This window comes from Octodon degus, unplaced genomic scaffold (assembly GCF_000260255.1).
Source record: "Octodon degus isolate 3935 unplaced genomic scaffold, OctDeg1.0 scaffold00065, whole genome shotgun sequence".
Lineage (NCBI taxonomy): Eukaryota > Metazoa > Chordata > Mammalia > Rodentia > Octodontidae > Octodon > Octodon degus.
This window is the reverse complement of record NW_004524641.1, coordinates 5,771,609-5,789,359: the sequence shown is the minus strand read 5'-3', so window position 1 is coordinate 5,789,359 and position 17,751 is coordinate 5,771,609.

Here is a 17,751-nt window from a genome sequence, read left to right as displayed (position 1 = left end):
CCCCCTTTTCTTGCAGGTGCTTTAATCTGCTGTGCTGTTTGGCCGGCCTGAGCACATAACTCTTTTTTTTTTTCTTCCTTTTTGGCAGAACTGAGGGTTGAACTTAGGGCCTTGCGCTTGCCAGGCAAGCGCTTATTCTACTGAGCCATCTCTCCCCAGCCCCCAGTTTTGGTTTTGGTATCTCCCCAGGACCCCCAGCACATAACTTAATTCCCTTTTCTGTTTTCTTTCCCTTTCCTCTCTCTCCCTTGCCTCCATCTCTTGAGCTCTTTTTATTTGAGAAAGACCTACACTATCTCCCTAAGTCCTCTTACCGCTTATATTTTGCTTTTTGTTTGTAATTTGGATTTCTCAGGGAAACCACATGATACTTAGGCTTTTTAAATAGGGAGTTTGAATAAGAAGCTCTAGCTGGCTGAGACTGGTTGAAACCGTCATCCGTTTCACCTGGGTCAGCAGAAGTACCCAGTAGGCACATTTTGGCAGCAGAGGGCAAAACTTGCTCTCAGGTTCGGATAACATTGTGGTTTTCTGACCCTCTGTCCCATGAGAAGCCATGAGATTTGTCTACCTCTGTGCAGGCCCCTGTTTTCTCCACCCCATCAATAGCCCTAGGCCCTGTCACTGGGCTGTGGATTTTGAGGCTGGGGACTCTCCCCTTGAGCTTGACTGCCTTGGGAATGAAAACTCTTTTGCACAACTCTCCTCTTCAGGGCATCACCCTTTTTCGGGCAGCATGCTGAGACAAGCTTGTTTGGGTAGTATAATCACCATCCAGACTGAAAGGCAGAAAGTCTCCACCATCACCACCTGCTCGTCCTCTTCCCAGTCAGTATCCAGCCCAAGATAATTGTCCTACTAACCTCTGTCACCAGAGATGGTTTTAGTCTGTTTTTGAATATCGTGTAAGTAGAGCACAGTCTGTGCCCTTTCGAGTCTGGTTTCCTCCTCTCATCCTGTCTGCTTCTTGTTTTGATGCCAAGGAGGATGTACAAGCAGTGTAGACACTGTGTGAACAGAGAGCTAAGATGGATCCAGGCATTGGACACAACCTCCCCACAGCCAGAGGTGGGGACTGGGGACAAGGAGGAAAAACCAGAGCAGGCAGGGCTGGCAGCTTCCTCGACACCCCCTTGAAGGCCCCCCAGACTCCCAGGGCCCCAGGGGAGAGGTCCTGGAGCATTAGAGGCGTGCAGAGAACCTTAGTTTTTCTCTCCTGCTGTGGTTCCCCATGAGTCAGACCTTAAGATGCAACAACTGGAGAGGTTTGGCCAAGGGTGGCACCGTCCTCACCTTTTTACAGCTGCAATGAGGGAAAATTTAGAATTGCTGTACACATTGAGGCAGTAGATGTCCTGCTTCCCTGTGGCCGGGGGACCCCATCTCTCTTGGGGAGGGGCCTATCTGATGACTGCTGGAAGCAATGGCTTTCACTGCCTCCCTTTTCGAGACAAGCTCAGGTTGCTTTGTTTGCTCTTTGTTTTCCTGGAGGAGCGAAGAACTCTCAAAATCCCTCTTGGACTTTTTGCAGGAGAGCCTATTAAACACAACAAACTTAAAACTCTTCTACCTGACCATAGAGGGTCCTAAGGCGCTAAGCAAAAGGGTACTTTTTTTTCTTTTTCTTCCAGAGAGGAAAAAAGGGGAACATCATGCTTTCTATCAATAAATCCCCAATAAGGAAGAAGAACGGGGCATAAATCACTATTACATAATCTAGCCCTCCCCATTGTCCTTCGTTCTGATTCCCTGCTGTGTGACTGCTGGGCCTGGAGAAGCTAGCTCTACTCCACAGCCCCTCTCTGCCTCTTTCTTTAACTGCAGAACAGAGCGGGCACTTGCCTTACAAGATTGCTCTGGATAGTAAATGAAGTCAGCTATTTGCAAAGCTTGATACTTAGGATCCTAATAATTGTCTTTCCTCTTCCCCTTTCTTGTTTATAGAAGGAATCATCTGCTTTTGTGGAATTACCAACATCTGAATTGGATGACCCAGATTGTAGGGCTCCTAGAACGGGGGTATGGAGGTTGGGGGTTGGGGGATGGGGGGCTAGCACTGGTTCACAAAGGCTTTTCTCCCTCTGTTATGGTCTGAGAAGCTCAGAGCTGTGACTTCACAGGCCCTGGGGAAATTTCTGTATGCTCAATAGTAGTGCTCAAACTTGATGGATTATTAGAATTATCTGGAGAATTAAAAGAAATCCCCAGATCTTGTAGGTAGCCCCATCTCCCACCCTAGCTAAGAATGTAATTCAGTAGAACTAGGGGAGATGAAAATGCTTATTAAATTAAAATCCCCAGCCAGGGTTCGATTCCTGGCACCACATGCTGCGCCATCCCTCCCCCTTCTCCTGGGTGCGCTAAATCAGGGATGGAATCCGAGTATGGTGGCACAGGCCTGTAATCCCAGCACTAGGGAGGCTGAAAACAGGAGGATCATTATGAATCTGAGCTGCGTAGTGAGACCCTGCACAATGAATAAAATAAAACTCCCAGGTGAGTAAGGTTTAGAAACTGCTGCTGTGAAATATTTTCCTGCCTGAAAATCTAGCATTTAAAAGTTCAAATATCTATATTACTTCAGTGGGAGGATAAAAAGAGTTAGGCCAGAAGGTCGTGAGCCACCACAGCTTCATAGAAGGGAGAAAAACAAAACAAAACAACTTCTATGAAATTGCCAAAATTATAGGAACCTTGTTCTATACATTGTAAAGCATAAGTCTTGATTTTCTTTTCCCTGAAAAAATTTCTTTCAGGGTGAATGAGCAAAACCTACCAGTCCCTTGTTCAGGTGCTCTGCCTCAGTCACAGTGTGTCAGTTAGCTGGGCTATGTCTCCCTCCCTCCCTTTCTTTTATTCCTCTTTTCTCTTTTCTCTCATTCACTTTTTTGTATTAAAGTAAGCTAGAATGACTAGGCACCCTTGGAAACTCTTCTCTTCATTGCCTCCCTAGTTTCTTTCTTTCTTTTTTTTTTTTTTTTGCAGAACCGGGGATTGAACTCAGATCCTTGCATTTGCCAGTCAAGTGCTTATCCTACTGAGCCATCTCCCCGGCCCACCTCCCTAGTTTCTGTTCTTCACATACTGACAGCTTGCTTCCTGAAGAGGCAACCTCTGAGCATTCTGCTGAGAGAGGCTGTGAGGATAACTACTCACAGGACTGTGGCCTGGTAGCTGAGGGACAGAAGTGCCTCCTTAGCTGGTTATCTTGGCCTGAAAATATTAAATGGAAAATTCTGGAAATAAACAATACATAAGTATTAAATCGCACACCATCCTGAGAACCATGGTGAAATTTCATGCAGTGCATCTTCTAGGACATGAGCATCCCCATTCCAGAATATCCATGTTGAATATGTGACCAGCCCATTGGTCACTTTGGCTATAGGTCAACTGCTATGTTATCACAGTGCTGTGCCCCAGGATTCCTTATAAAAAAAATCCTTATTTTGCATAATATCTACAAAGCACAAAAGTTGTGATGATAGAAACTTGAATATACCAAAGAGAAGCCATTAAGTGCTTCTTTTGAGTAGAAAGGGGAAAGTTTATCATAGGTGTATGTGTATAGAAATAAACAGTGCCTCATAAAGGGGTTGGAATGGTTGTGCTTCATGCATCCACTCAGAGTCTTGGACAATGGAGGAGATGCCTGTCCTAAGTACTAGAGCAGATTAGCGCACTGAAAGAATGGGGCTTGGCATTGTGATGGATGCAGATTCAGGGAGGAATCAAACAGAAGAATCTGGAGTCATGGAACATTTAGAAAGGGCAAAAATTTATTTATTTAATTTATTTTTTAATGTATTTGGTACAGGGTCTCACTATGCAGCTCAGACTCATAGTGATCCTCCTGTTTTCAGCCTCCTCAGCAGTAGGATTATAGGTGTGCGCCACCGCGCCTGCACTCAGTGGCTGGCTCAGCATGCACGGGGGAGGGGCCAGCATGGCCTGTGGTGCAGGTGCTTAGTCCACTGAGCAATCTTAAAAAGCTCAGGACATGAGGGCATTTCACTGTATACCTAGGCAGTGGATGAAGAATGTTGGCCCCAGAAAGTAGGAAAATATCAAAAGTATCATTCCCTTCAGCCTCCTATGGTCCTTTCTGGGCTGTTCCTACCTCACCTCTTCCCCAGCTCTTGGCCCTATATCACTGTGGTAGAAGTAAACACCAAAGTAGTTTTTTTTTTTTTTTAATCTAGTTTGAAAGCATCTTACAGTAGAAGTCCAGGAGACACTTAGAGTCAGGAAAATACCTACCTGTGTCAGACCACCATCTGGTGCTATTATGTTGAAATGATCAGAGAGACAGAGAGAGAGAGAGAGAGAGAGAGAGAGAGAGAGAGAGAGAGAGAGAGAGACTTTAGTCAGCAGTCAGGAGCTTGGAGGAGATCTTTATCACACATATATTTTAGAAGTTTGGATATTGTCTGCCTATGCTCTTTGTGTGTGTGTGTGTGCGTTTTGGAATTTTCTCTGGAGATCATGATTATGAATACATAATGGGAGCAAAGCTGAATTACTGTTATTAAGAGGTCTGATCTTTTAAAGGAGTGATGGGGGAATGATTAAAGTATGTTAGGTGCACTTACAAACCTTCCAAAATGAAATTTTTTCATCTGTGTAACACTAGTAAAAATGGGAGGGGAAGTTTTGATTTTTTTTCTTCCTCACAATTGTAGCAAATGAAATATAAAGATTAGGCATGCTGGCTCTAGGTGCACCATGCTTACATCTTCTCAAAATGAACAGAGAGTTTATTTAAATAAATAAGTGCTTCTAAGGTGTCAGGTACTCACTTTAACAACAATATGTAGCAAAGCAGTGCTAGATTTTATTTTTGTCTAGAACAAGTTTGTTTAGGACTTCACTGTGACAACACCACATGTAGCAGTGGGATTATGTTACTTTATTTGGGATGCTTAGAATAGTGAGGAAGGCTTTGCTGCCACTTCTACCACTGCTCCAGGTGGCCCCTCCAGAGCAGGTCTGGGTGAACCCACTGTCAGTCCCAGACCATGAAATCCCAGTAGAAGGCCTTCTGTCTAAATGGCCAACTGCCTCAGAATAGTTTCCCTATTTTTCCCTCTTTTCATAGTTTTACTCTTTTCTCATCTCTTAGTTTAAAAAGCCAAATGTTAAAAAAAGTATTGCTTCAAAGTAAATGAAAACAAGGCAGATTGTAGTCTGAGCCCCCTCGTACACCTCACTCAACTGTGCAATTATTATTCATAGACAGTCATTATCTTGCCCTCACTCCCGTACTTCTACTGAATTATTTGGAGGCATTTGAGGTAAATCTCAGGTGTCATATCATTTCTGCTATAATTATTTCAGCATGTATGTCTAATAGTTCTCTCTCTCTCTCTCTCTCTCTCTCTGTCTCTGTCTCTGTTTCTCTCTCTCTGTGTCTCTGTCTGTCTGTCTCTGTCTCTGTCTGTCTGTCTCTGTCCCTGTCACTCTCTCTGTCCCTGTCTCTCTGTCTCTGTCTCTGTCTCTGTCTCTGTCTCTGTCTCTCTCTATGGTACTGAAGATTAACTTAGGGTCTTACATGTGATAGGCAAGTGCTCTATTAGTGAGCTGAGTCCTCAGCCCTATTTTAATTTTATTATGGGACAGAGTCGTGGGAAGTTGCTCCTACTGGCCTGGAAGTAGCTACTTTCCTGCCTCAGCCTCTGAAGTAGCTGGATTATAGGTGTGTATGCCTCTGCATCTGACTAGATATAACTTACTTTAAAAACATAACTACAATAACTTTACCACTTCTAAAAATATTGACAGTAATTCCTTAACAGCATCAAATATCCAGTCAAATTTAAATTTCCTCAATTATTATTTTTGGGAATCCAGCTCATATCCTCAGGTTTGCCAGGCAGGTCCTGTGCTGCTGTGTATCTCTGGTCCTCCTCAATTGTTTAGTAAATATCAAGATTTAAAGAAAATCTAAACATTGCATTTCTTTTTTAATCTACAAATGTCATATTCCTTTTTTTTTTTTTTTTTTTTTTGCGGTACCAGGGATTGAACTCAGGACCCTGCACTTGCCAGGCAGGCACTTATTCTACTGAGCTATCTCCCCAACCCTCATATTCCTATTTTATTTATTTATTTATTTATTTATTTTTAGTTATGGGAAGCCAAGGGGTCCTAAGTCTAGCCATGGTGATGGCTATCCAGGACAAAGGCCTTGACCCAGGGCTGAACCCAGGTTTTGTTTAGTTATGGAGGAGGAGTGGCTTGAGGATGAATGACTGAGAATTGCAGGAACTAGGTGAGTACTGTGAGTCAGGCTAGGTAGGAGGCCTGCATTTACCTCTGCGATGTGCAGAGAGAAGGATATGCAGAAAAAGTAATTTGCATTCTACTATTGCGATAGTATCTAATATTTCAGGGTCTGGTGCTTCAGCTCTGATGTGTAATTTTTCAAGCCCCAGGAAGTCATTGCCTCTATCTCGAGGCTCAATCCCAGCGGACAGCATGGAGCATTGGCTCTTCATCCTGTCTTGACCCAGATCATATTAAAGAGCAGCAGGTGTGTGTTATCAGGGAAACACATGTGCCATCTTCATAGCCTACCACCGGCACCTGGGCTAGACCAATGTGCATGCCTTAATGCCATTTGAAGGGATAAGGTAAAATCCTAGCCAACATGGAAATAGGGTCAGGCACAGCCAAAATGGAGACAATTGCTCTTCTTTCAAGGAGAGTCACCCAGGTGGTTTTCCACAGTTTCTCCTTTTCTTTGAAGAAGTTGCAGCAGAATCAGTCATGACTGTATGACCTCTAGTTTTTGCAGGGTTGAAAATCTTCCGTGACACACTCTAAATTGGTCATGCAGGGTCCAGTGGATCGCCTACACTTGATTTTGGTTAGTGGTCATTGTGTTGAGAAGGTTGTGCGTTCTGGCCACGTTGAGCATCAGTTGTAGGGAACCCCTCCTGGTCCTCATTTTGGTCCAAAAAGTTTATATTTGTAATCCCAAAATACATTATTGGAATTCCATCAAGTTAATTCCAATCTACCACTTCCGGTGCAACCCACAGTGAGAATACATTAAGGCATATTTATAGTTATGGGGAGCCAAGGAGTCCTAAGTTCAGCCATGGTGATGGCTATCCAGAACAAAGGCCATCTTTCTATTTTATTTACTGAAACCAGATCCCTGGTCCTATCAAGTCTGAATTTTGCTGACTATGTTTTTGCACTGGTGTGGAACAAATTTTTCTGTTCCCTGTACTTCCTGTATAGATTGGGTGCTAGACCTAGGGATTTAGTCTGATTTGGTTTGGCTTTTTTTTTTTTTTCCTTTAAGAACACTTCATAGGAGTCACTATATACTTCCAGAGGAAGCCATATAGTGTTTGGTTTCCTCTCTCTTTGTGATGTTGCAGCTACTTATTCTTTGGAAGACTTTCTTTACTTTTGACAAGTCCTACATGTGGGTTGTCAAACTATCAGGCCAGACTCCCTCAGCCCCATCTTCTCACACCTCCCTGTTACTGTTTGAGGAGAATACGTTGCTTGGTTCTAAGCTCATTTCATAGATGTTGTCTCCTGGGAAAAATAACTGGGGGCTCTGCTAACCTTCAGTATCTTTAAGGAGAAAATTTCAAACTTTCCACTTATGGGGGGTATTATTTGTGATGTCTGTTTATCTGTCACCTCCCTCCCTCCCCTGCTGTAGAGGTGCTGGTGGAGCTCACCTGCCACAGTAGAGGCTGGTCAACTATTTCCTTTTGGAGTCTGAGTGGTTTCTATGAATCTGTTTCTCTTTATGAAAATATCCTCCTTAGCCAAAAGGCCGAGAAGCGATTAAATTTCTACTTTAAAAAAGAAAATATCCTCATCTTGAGCCTTCAGATGATGTGTTATGCTACTCAGAGTGCAGTGGGCTTCTTCTGACCATAGGGGGCAGGCCTGAGGATTGAAATCAGTGTGTTTGGAGGAAGGGCTGGGAATGTGGAAAGAGTCCAGAATTTCAGGAAGTCACTGAGCCAAAGGATTGTTAAGTAGGAGAATGGGTATGTCTGCTTTTGAACCTCCTCCTTTGCAACAAGGCAATCTCCAGGTTTCCAAGTGACTGTAGAAGAATTAGCAGGCAGAGCTAGCGTGCAAATGTGATACCCCAGACTTGTTCTTATGGGTGAATAAGTGTAGTCCACTTTTAGTTGATCATTCTCAGCCACAAACAAACAGACACAGTGGTTGTGTTCAAATAAATCTCTTTTATGTTTTTGTTTGCTATTTTTAAGCCCTTGATGTAACAGGAAAAAAAGGTCAATGGGACTTGACCCAAAGTTTCCATAAAATTGAACTCTTCTTTATTCACTTGAATAGAGTGAAAATGATGATTCATTTAGCACAAAGCCATGAATCATCAAAACTAACATTATGATGGCTTATTGTAGGTAAAATTAGCTTTGATAGGGTGTACATTGAAAAGCACACAATTTAAACAGCAGAGATGGAGGCTCAAAAATGTCTTCATTGATGATAAGAAATGGAATTAAAATATTTTTCATGGATTATTCTCAAAGCACATAACTGAGAGCTGACGGGAGTGTTGGCAACAAAGGGAAATTTCTCTCCTGTTACACGATGTGGGACATAACATCCTTATTAAGTAGGAAAATTGGAATTTTCTGAATCTTCTTTGCAACAAAACAGCTCCTGAGTTGTAGATTGAATCACAAGATTAGTAGGCAGAGTGATGAGGATTTAATTGTTAAAATAGGGTGTAATGTTTGATAGCTAAGAAGCAGCTGTAAAACTGAAAACTGGACATCTGATGGTCTGCCCTGTTCTTGCTCGGCTTCTCTTGCTGTGTATTCCCAGACTGTGTCATTTGGAAGCGAAGTTCTGTTGTTATTTTTGGTCAGAAGATTGCACCTTTGTGCCTGCAGACAAGGTGGTGACAGCTCTGGTTCCAGGAACCCCTGCTCACAAGCCTTCTTTGTGTTGGGTGGGGAAGCTCTGGCTTGATACTGCATGACATCACCATGTCTCCCACCCACTCTGCTGGGTCCCTGCGCTCACAGAGAGTCATTGTTTGTGGCTTTCTGTCTGAACAGCTGCTGGCTCTTCTTGGCTTCAGTACTGTGAAGATGGAGATTGTACAACCCAGATGTCAAGAGATCTGTGCTGGGATTAGCCATGGGTTAGACCATCGGCCTTGTGATCTGTTTAGGAAAGTCTGATCGCTGTAACTCTAGCACAATGCATCTCAGCTTCCCTACCTGCTTGGAAGTTCCATGCCATTCTATTCCATTTCATTTCATTTCATATTTCATTGCTTTGGGTGCTTTTGTAGATGGGGATCTCATCTTTGCCCAATTAGCAGTTTCTCATGTATCTTCAGGGTATTCCACTAAGAAGGGATTTTAATTTAATTTTTTTTTCTTTTTTTAGTTTTATGTATTTGGTAACGCTCTCACTACACAGCTCAGACTTGTAGTGATCCTCCTATCCATAGCCTCATCAGCACTGGGATTACAAGCATGCACCACCACACCTAGACATGGTCCCCTGGCTCAGCAAGCCTGGGGGTGGGACTGGCGTGGCATGGGGATTTCAATTTAGTTAGTACTAAAATTAGACAAAGTAAGTCAGGAGTCTAACTATGAAAAACTACCTGATGAGAATTCCAACTGCATCATACAGTTCAAAAAATTTTAAATGCATAAACTATTGCATTTAAACAGTTGAATGTAACTTGTCTTGGAAAAGCCACTGAGGGAAGAAAGCAAAGGTAACACTCAGCTTTGGAGATTGCAGAAGAGCAAATAGCAACTTCAAAGCCTACGGAGAGAGGGCTAGCCACATAGCTCAGCGGATTAAAGTGCCTGCAAGCCGGCACAGGGGCCTGGAGTTTGATCCCTGGGCCTGCCATGCCGGCCCCACCCCTGGGGTGTGCTTAGCCAGCCATGGAGACTGGGCGTGGTGGCATGCACCTGTAATCCCAGCTCTTGGGAGGCTGTAAACAGGCGGATCACTATGAGTCTGATTTAGTAATGAGACCCTGAACACCCTGTAGACTCTTCAGCACCCTGTAGACCCTTCCCTAAGCCCACCACTCCCACCACTGGTGGAGGGACTCAGGGCTTCCTCTGATACGGGGCTTGAATGCCAGAATCGCCAGTAAGTTCTGTGGTATCTGATGCAGTAGCCAGGCACACCAGAACTGTTTAGGAGATACTTGTGGGCATATTTTACTTGACAGATAACTTTTACCTGGATCTAATATGTTTTCCACACTGGATCAATGTACCTGTAGTCATCTCTTTGGTCCGGAGCAGGAAAATGTGGCTGAAATGCCATGAAGGATGTGCATACCTGAGACATTTTTTCAGGAATGCAGAAATTTGATTTCTCAGATTTTTTTTAAACCTATGTAGCAAGAATATGAGAATAAAACATAGGAGAGGACAGACAATCCTTAAGTGTATGGTGATGGATAATGGCTCAGGGCAGCTGAATAAATAATGTATATTTAGCTGGTCCTCTAGGCCTTACCCAAGCCTTTTTACAACTACCAGGTGTGTTATGCACACAATTTTCTATGAAGTCGTCAAAATAAATAGAATGGATCCTGAATGATAATCATCCCTCTAAAAGAGAAAAGCAAGAAGAAAAGCACTGCCATCATTTCTCCTTTGAGATGTCCTTTGGCTTTGTCATGAGAGACATGGATCCAGGGGTGAGGGGTCAGATTTGAGACTGTGCCAGACGCATCATGTAATGTTCTGTGCTTTCCACCTGTCCTCATTATGGGCCACTTGGGTTTGTCCTGTGCATGTAAACCTGGTAGTCACCATGCCCCGAGCACAATTTCAATGCTGCTGTTGCTGCTGCAGTGTTTTGTACATGGATGGGAAGGGCTTGGAAAATGTTTCGTGGGTAAATAAAGCATGTTTTGTTTTGGCAATGTTTATGAACCGTCTAGCTTCTCCTTTATGTTTTTAAGTTCCCTGGGTCAAGGATTACATCTTAGCACCCACATAACTCCTTGGTGTAGATGTAGGCATCCATTTGTGGCTGCTGGTGTCTGAGGGAGTGGAGGAAGGGCCACATTTCTTGAGGCCACAAGGGGCCCACACATCTATATCATTAGTCTTGCCTATTTGGCAACAGAAATGGTCTGACCTCACAGATTCATGGTAAGAGTTGGAAAAGGACCTGAGAGATTATTTAAACTAAACCCTTTATCTTACAGATGACAAAATTAGAGTCTAACAAGATAGAGTGTTTCTGACAAAGCCAAGAAAAAATTTGAGTTGCCTTAAAGTCATTTTTCTTCTCGAAGTATTTTTAAATCTTATCTAAAATATCTTCCTTTCCCTGCTCTATATATGTCCTCAAATAGTTGCTATAATCAGTTACTTCTCAATAAGCTGTAAAAGCTTTTTAGCTAGTTATTTCCCACATGACACATTTCAGAATATTAAATGAGAAGTTCTCACCAAGTCATCAAGGTAGAATATATATGACAAGCCAAAGATAGATGTCATTAAAAGATAAGACATTTTCAAAGGGGTTATCCAAAAAATGGTAACATGACTCAAATCTTCCCAGCCTACTTCAAGGTAAAAAGATGGAGCAATGAAGGAGCTCAACAAACAGCACTTCCTCTTCTCCTTGCTGATTCTGGTCATACTGCAAAACAAAACAAAAGGTAGCATCTGGAATAGAAATATCACATTCATTCCTGACAGGCTGAGCTGAAGGGCAGGCTGAGTATGGCCTTGAAGAAGGTGCTTCTGGGAGCCCCAGTTTACGCTGCTTGACAGCGACTCTGAGGCAGGCTCTGGGTGGGAGGAGGAAGCTGGGGCACTTTGAGGGCCAGGGAGAAGCCTGGAGTGTTGGAGCTCGAGCTGGACTGGCTCATGGGCGACACCACAGTGCTGGAGTGTTGGAGCTCGAGCTGGACTGGCTCATGGGCGACACCACAGTGCTGGAGTGTTGGAGCTCGAGCTGGACTGGCTCATGGGCGACACCACAGTGCTGGAGTGTTGGAGCTCGAGCTGGACTGGCTCATGGGCGACACCACAGTCGGTCTGGGAAGAGCCATGCTCTGCCACACAAGCTGGGGAGATGGAGTGTGAAGAGTCTTTCCCTGGGCTGCAAGCCAGCCCCATCCCAAAGTGGCTTCCCATGGATAAGGCTTCCTGAAGAGCCTCAATCTACCCTCTCCTTCTTGAAGGATGAGTAGTGTGTTGGGGACTGTTGTGTGGCTCTGGTCTGGAGACGGAAGTTTCCTACCTTGGAAATTCCAGGCGAGAGGAGAGAGGTGGCCAGCTGGATGGGCCAGCAGGGTTAGGTGGTGAGGGAGAGATATGGGGGATCCCAGAGAGGATCTAGGCTTAGGCAGGGAGAAGGTAGGTCTTTGCTGCAGAGCCGTGGAAGTTCTAGAAATGGAGGTGGTGGCAGTGGCATCTCTGAAGAGCCCCTGAGATTATGCCACACAAAGCAGAGGAAGCTTTAAATATCATAGCCTAGCCCAGAAAGGTGGAAGCTGCCTTACAAAACAATCAGTTAATTAAGAACTTTTCCCCCTCTTCTCCTTCTTCAGGCTTTGAGCCTTTTTATTTTGAGACAGAGGCTCACTGACTTGCCTAGGTTGGCCTCAAACTTGCAATTCTCCTGCCTCGGCCTCTAGAGTACCTTAGATTACTGACATGTACCGATAGACCTGATGCTCTGGGACTTCTATTGCCTAAAAACAGTGAAAAGAGCTCACAGGATGTGAAGGTTTTCATTCGGGGGCAAGGAAAAGATTTTCTCCTACTGAATAATTTGAAAAGAAAATGAGAATCAAAAACAAAGTTTTCCTTTCACCTGTGTCCTCGGGGCGGGCCGGTTCTTCTTGCGGAGCTCCGAGAACATAAATGGTTGGTGTTGGGCTTCAAGTAGATGGAGACTACAGGTTCTTGGCTCTGTGGTTCAGGCTGCTCTGGACCTCACGTCTTGGCTTCTTTTATCAGCCTCCTGAGAGCTGGGATTATAGGATGATAGAAGAAGAGCAATATTCTTTACCCTCCTGAAGAGAGAAAATATTGGCAGGCGGACTACATAAGCAGCTTTCAGAGAACCTTCATGTGAATGAGAAACCAGCCTCCACCAGGACTTCAGATGTCTGGCAGCCCTGTGTCACTGAATAACGCATGTAGTCTTTTTGTCATATACGGCCTAAATTTTAGTATATGTACTACCAAAATGAGCACCCTCATATTTACCTCAGATTAGAGAGGATCTGAATTCTAGAGAAGAATGTTTAGAATCTCAAGTCAAGTTGTCATTTCCCAGAGCTTTACTGTGCCCTATATATGACTACTTAAGTTGATAAAAATTAAATAAGTTTTAAAAAAAAACCAAAGTTTTAATATTTATGAAGGGTGGGACATTAAGAGTGCTGGGCACTCCAATCAACCACAGCCTGCATCCCAAAGGCGACGCTTAGTACATTTTCCTCAAGTAGAGAAGCAGGTATAGAACTCTGGGACTGTTACTCCAGCAAGCAGTGAGCTCAGAAAAGAAAGCCAGCAGGTGTGGTGGTGCTCACCTGCAATCCCACATACTCCAGGGGCTGGAGCAGGAGGTTGGAAAGTTTGAGACCAGCCTAGGCAACTTGGGGAGACCCTGTCTCAAAATAAAAATAGAAAGGGCTGGAGTTGTAGGTTAGCACTCCTTGGGTTCAGCGCTGGAAAACAATAAGAAAGGGAAGTGATATTTGTATTAGAGATTCTACTGTTTTTCAAGTAATTGCAAAGCAGTCTGTGAGCTCCTTCTCAGAGCACCCTCCTGGCAAAAAGCATGAAACCTATTGGTGGGCTAAGCAGGCGGAGGAGGTCAAGGAACGCTCTCTAGTCCTTCCCAAAGCCAGGCAGAGGAGCCCACTGGATACCTCAGCATCCCACAGCGCTCTTTGTTTCCTTCTGTCAGACATTAATGATTCCAAGCTCGCTTTGAGAAGTTCTTTTATTATAAGGGAAGTGATTGAAAACTGCCAATCATGAATGTGGCAGTCCCTGCTCATGAGCTTAAAGACTGTTCTGATTACAGTAATTACATTTTTATGAATATCCTACCTAGAGAGTAACAATTTTACTATGTCAGGCTACACTACACAAAGATACATCAATTTCATCTGCAATGAAAAATAGCGCCTAATAGCACAGTTATATTTATATGATAGTCAAACATCAAGATGCAACATAAGTACTTCAACTAAAAGAATTCTGATCATTATTTAACCTTGAAATGATTAAGGGTGAAGTCTTGTCAGCTTTCAGAATTACTTTTTTCATGATTTTTGCTGTTTTGATTTGATTTTTTAAAAATCCATAATTAACATTTATTAACATTTGAATTCCACCACAGTCCCCATCATATAATTGAAAGGCAAAAACAACAAAAAAGATCAACAAGATATGATTAATGGTCAAAGAGCATTAGGTAATTTATAAGACATCAATAGCTTTCATTTTCAATAATGCATGACAACTGGTTTTTTTCCTTTCATCAGCCAAATTCCTTTAATAGTTATGCAAATTATAGATGATGTATTTATGTTTGGTGCTATACATACATATTAGTTTAACACAAAGAATATTTAATTATTATGGAGCCCAGAGCTACTCAAAGGGAGGTGGTCTCTGAGCCCGCTGGAAATGCGCATTCCCCGCCCCCACCCCAGACCTGTTGACTCAGACTTTCTAGCTGAGGGTGGAGAATCATAAGACTCTGTCCTAACAAGCCCTCCTGGTGGTCAGCTGGGACTTGAAAAGCAGTGCTCTGACACAAGGGGAGCTGTGCCTGCAGAGGGAGCCCCCATGAGCCAGTTGTTTTGGGAAGTCTCTGATGCCAGATTCTTCTTGAGTTTTTCAGTCTCTTTAAATCTCCTGAATTCAGTGTCCCTCAGGCCATATGAGTTTGTCCCCTTGACCAATCATAATTGTCAGTCTATCATCCCTGGTGGCAGGCTATTTATGATTTTCTTCATAATGTGAACAGATTCCACCATCTGGTTCTCTGGTGGTCCTTCCTGTTTGCTATCAGCCATTTCTTTGAAGTCTAATACCCTACCATGTATGGATAGTAAACCTTAAAAAGATTTCACCATCTGACATGATATTGTTCTATATTTCTTTACAGCAGGATCCATACTATATCACCTTTTGAAAGCACTGAGGGGCAAACTTGAACTCATTAGAAAGCACACTTGGCAGGCACTCATTTGACAAAACTACACTAGAGCAGGTGCAGTACAGAAGGCTGATGCCAATCACTCAGGTCTGAACAGGGCTGTGGCTACACAGCATTTCTTTGGCAGGGACAGTAAAGTGGCACTTAGCATATGGGCAATGTATCAGAGTCTGATGATAGATACGATTTTTTACTGTGGTAAAAAGCACAAAACATAAAATTTTCCGTCTTCACCTTTTTAAGTGTGCAGTGAGTAGTGTTAAAGATATTCACATTATTGATTCCATGCTGTTTTTCTTGCAAAATTGAAACTTTACCTCCATTCTTTAAACCAATGAACCCCCTTCCCTCTGTACCCCCAGCTCCTGGCAGTCACCATTCCACTTTCCATTTCTATGAGTTTGATTCTTTACTTAGGATAATAAGGCTTATCTGGGTAGATAATTCTTAAGGAAAGTATTTTAGAGGTCAATGGCACCCTACCACATCAGCATGCATGGATAAGTGGTGTAAAGAAGCATAAAAAAAGTGAATACCACCTTAGTGACTTCACATTATATTGTGAGATCCGCCTATATGAACAGGACCTTAATAGCCCAACGCAAGGGCAAAACCTCTAGAACAGTGATTCTGAACAAAGCCTGAATGTATTTGCCAAAAATGCCAGTTCTCTGGGCTCTGGGGATTTTCATTTTGGTGAGTGAGGTGCACTCCTCACTGCTGCTTCTGTGCAGGTGGCTTCACTCTTCTTGTGAGTGACACTGAAGGTTTCTGCTAGCAACACTAGCAGAGGAGGGTGACGACATGAGCGCAGTTCCTCAGGGAAGGCTTTCACTTCCTTGGGAGCTGGCCCTTCTTGGATTCTCACGACATATTGCTTCGGGCTTTTGAGGAGCACCACATTCTATTTGGTTCTAGTTATTTGTGCCCTGGCATCAGAGCCCCCCACCCCAGGACCACAAGCTCCCGAGACCCACTGAGGTACCAGCCTCATCCCCTCAGCGGAGCCTGTCCCCTGTCTGTCAAATGGATGGAGACAATGGGCTGAAAATGCACCGAGATGAGCATGGCCGAAGGAGTCAGAGGGGAACTGTTGGCCCCTTGTCCCCAAAGTGAAAGCTGTGACATCTTGGTCCACTTATCTCCAAGCGCTCTTAGCTCTGCATCTTGCAGTATGAGGGCTCAGCTTCTTCCTCTCTCAGAGGATTGCACAGGGTACAAATGAGGTAAGGCATGGAAAAACCTTCGAAATTGGGGAGGCGCTTATTTCAGTTCTGTTGAATATAAATGTGACTGCCTTTTCACTTTAACCTCATTTCCCCTATGATTAAGTGCTGGATTGTATGACAGGGGAACACAAGATCTACTTCTGGCTTTTACAGGAAAGCAAATCCTGTTATTTGATATTCAAAAGAGTCACCTGGCTTTTTTTTTTTTTTTTGAGACAGGGTCTGATTCCATAATTTAGGTTGGTCTTGAATTCATATGTGCCCCAGACTGGACTTGAACTTATGGCAATCCTCCTGCTTCAGCCTCCCAAGTGCTGGAATTACACGGATGTGCCACTATGCCTGGTAGCCACATGGATTTTCCAACTCCAAAGAGAGTAAAATACAAATTTAGAGTTATAAATTTATGATTTGAGTGGTAGAAATACCCCACAAGTAATGGGCACTGATAATAAAGGGCAGATACAAAACAGAAATTGACTACTCACCTTGCCACAAGGACTTTCAGAAATCTGTGACTATTTAATGAAATGACACCTGAATTTCAGCAGCTCCTCTCAGACCACCTTAGATTAGCAGGTATTTGATAAGATTAGCTGAAAAGCATAGGTGTATGATGACTCTGCTAGAAACTCAAAGCTAAGGTTGTAACCACTCCTGACTGTAAAGAACTAAAGAAGTTACACAGAGCCAAGCACTGCTGTCTCTGGCGGTTATCACAGTGTAGGCCTAGAGCCTGTTTGTGGCCCATGGAAGGAAGTGAAGCCAACGTAGCGAGTTCCTTGAGAGGACATACATTCAACTGAGCTTGGTACCTTTTACTGTAAGATGAGGTCTTCCCTTGTCCTGGATTATTAAAATTTCCTTGCTTTTATGAAACATCAGCATTCTTGAGCATGAATTCTACATCCACTTAAGCAAGTAGCTTTAGGCAGATTTCTAATCCACTCAGGCCTTCATTTCTTTGCGTGCAAAGACATAAAGGTTAGATTCTGTGATAGCTATATGACAAAGACAAGGTGTAAGTGTGGTTAATTAGGTAAATTAGAGTGTTTTCACTGGTATACGATTACTGTTAGGAGGGCCAGCCTGATAGCTCAGGGGACTAAAGCGCCTGCTAAGGCAGATACAGGGACCGAGGTTTGATCCCCCATGTGCCATGCTGGCTCCACGCCCAGGGGACACTGAGGGGTGACTGAGACTGGGTGTGGTGGCACACACCTATAATCCCAGTGCTTGGGAGGCTGAACACAGGAGAATCACTACGCATCTGATCTACGCAATGAGACCCTGTAGACCTTGTAAGATCCTGTCCTAAATA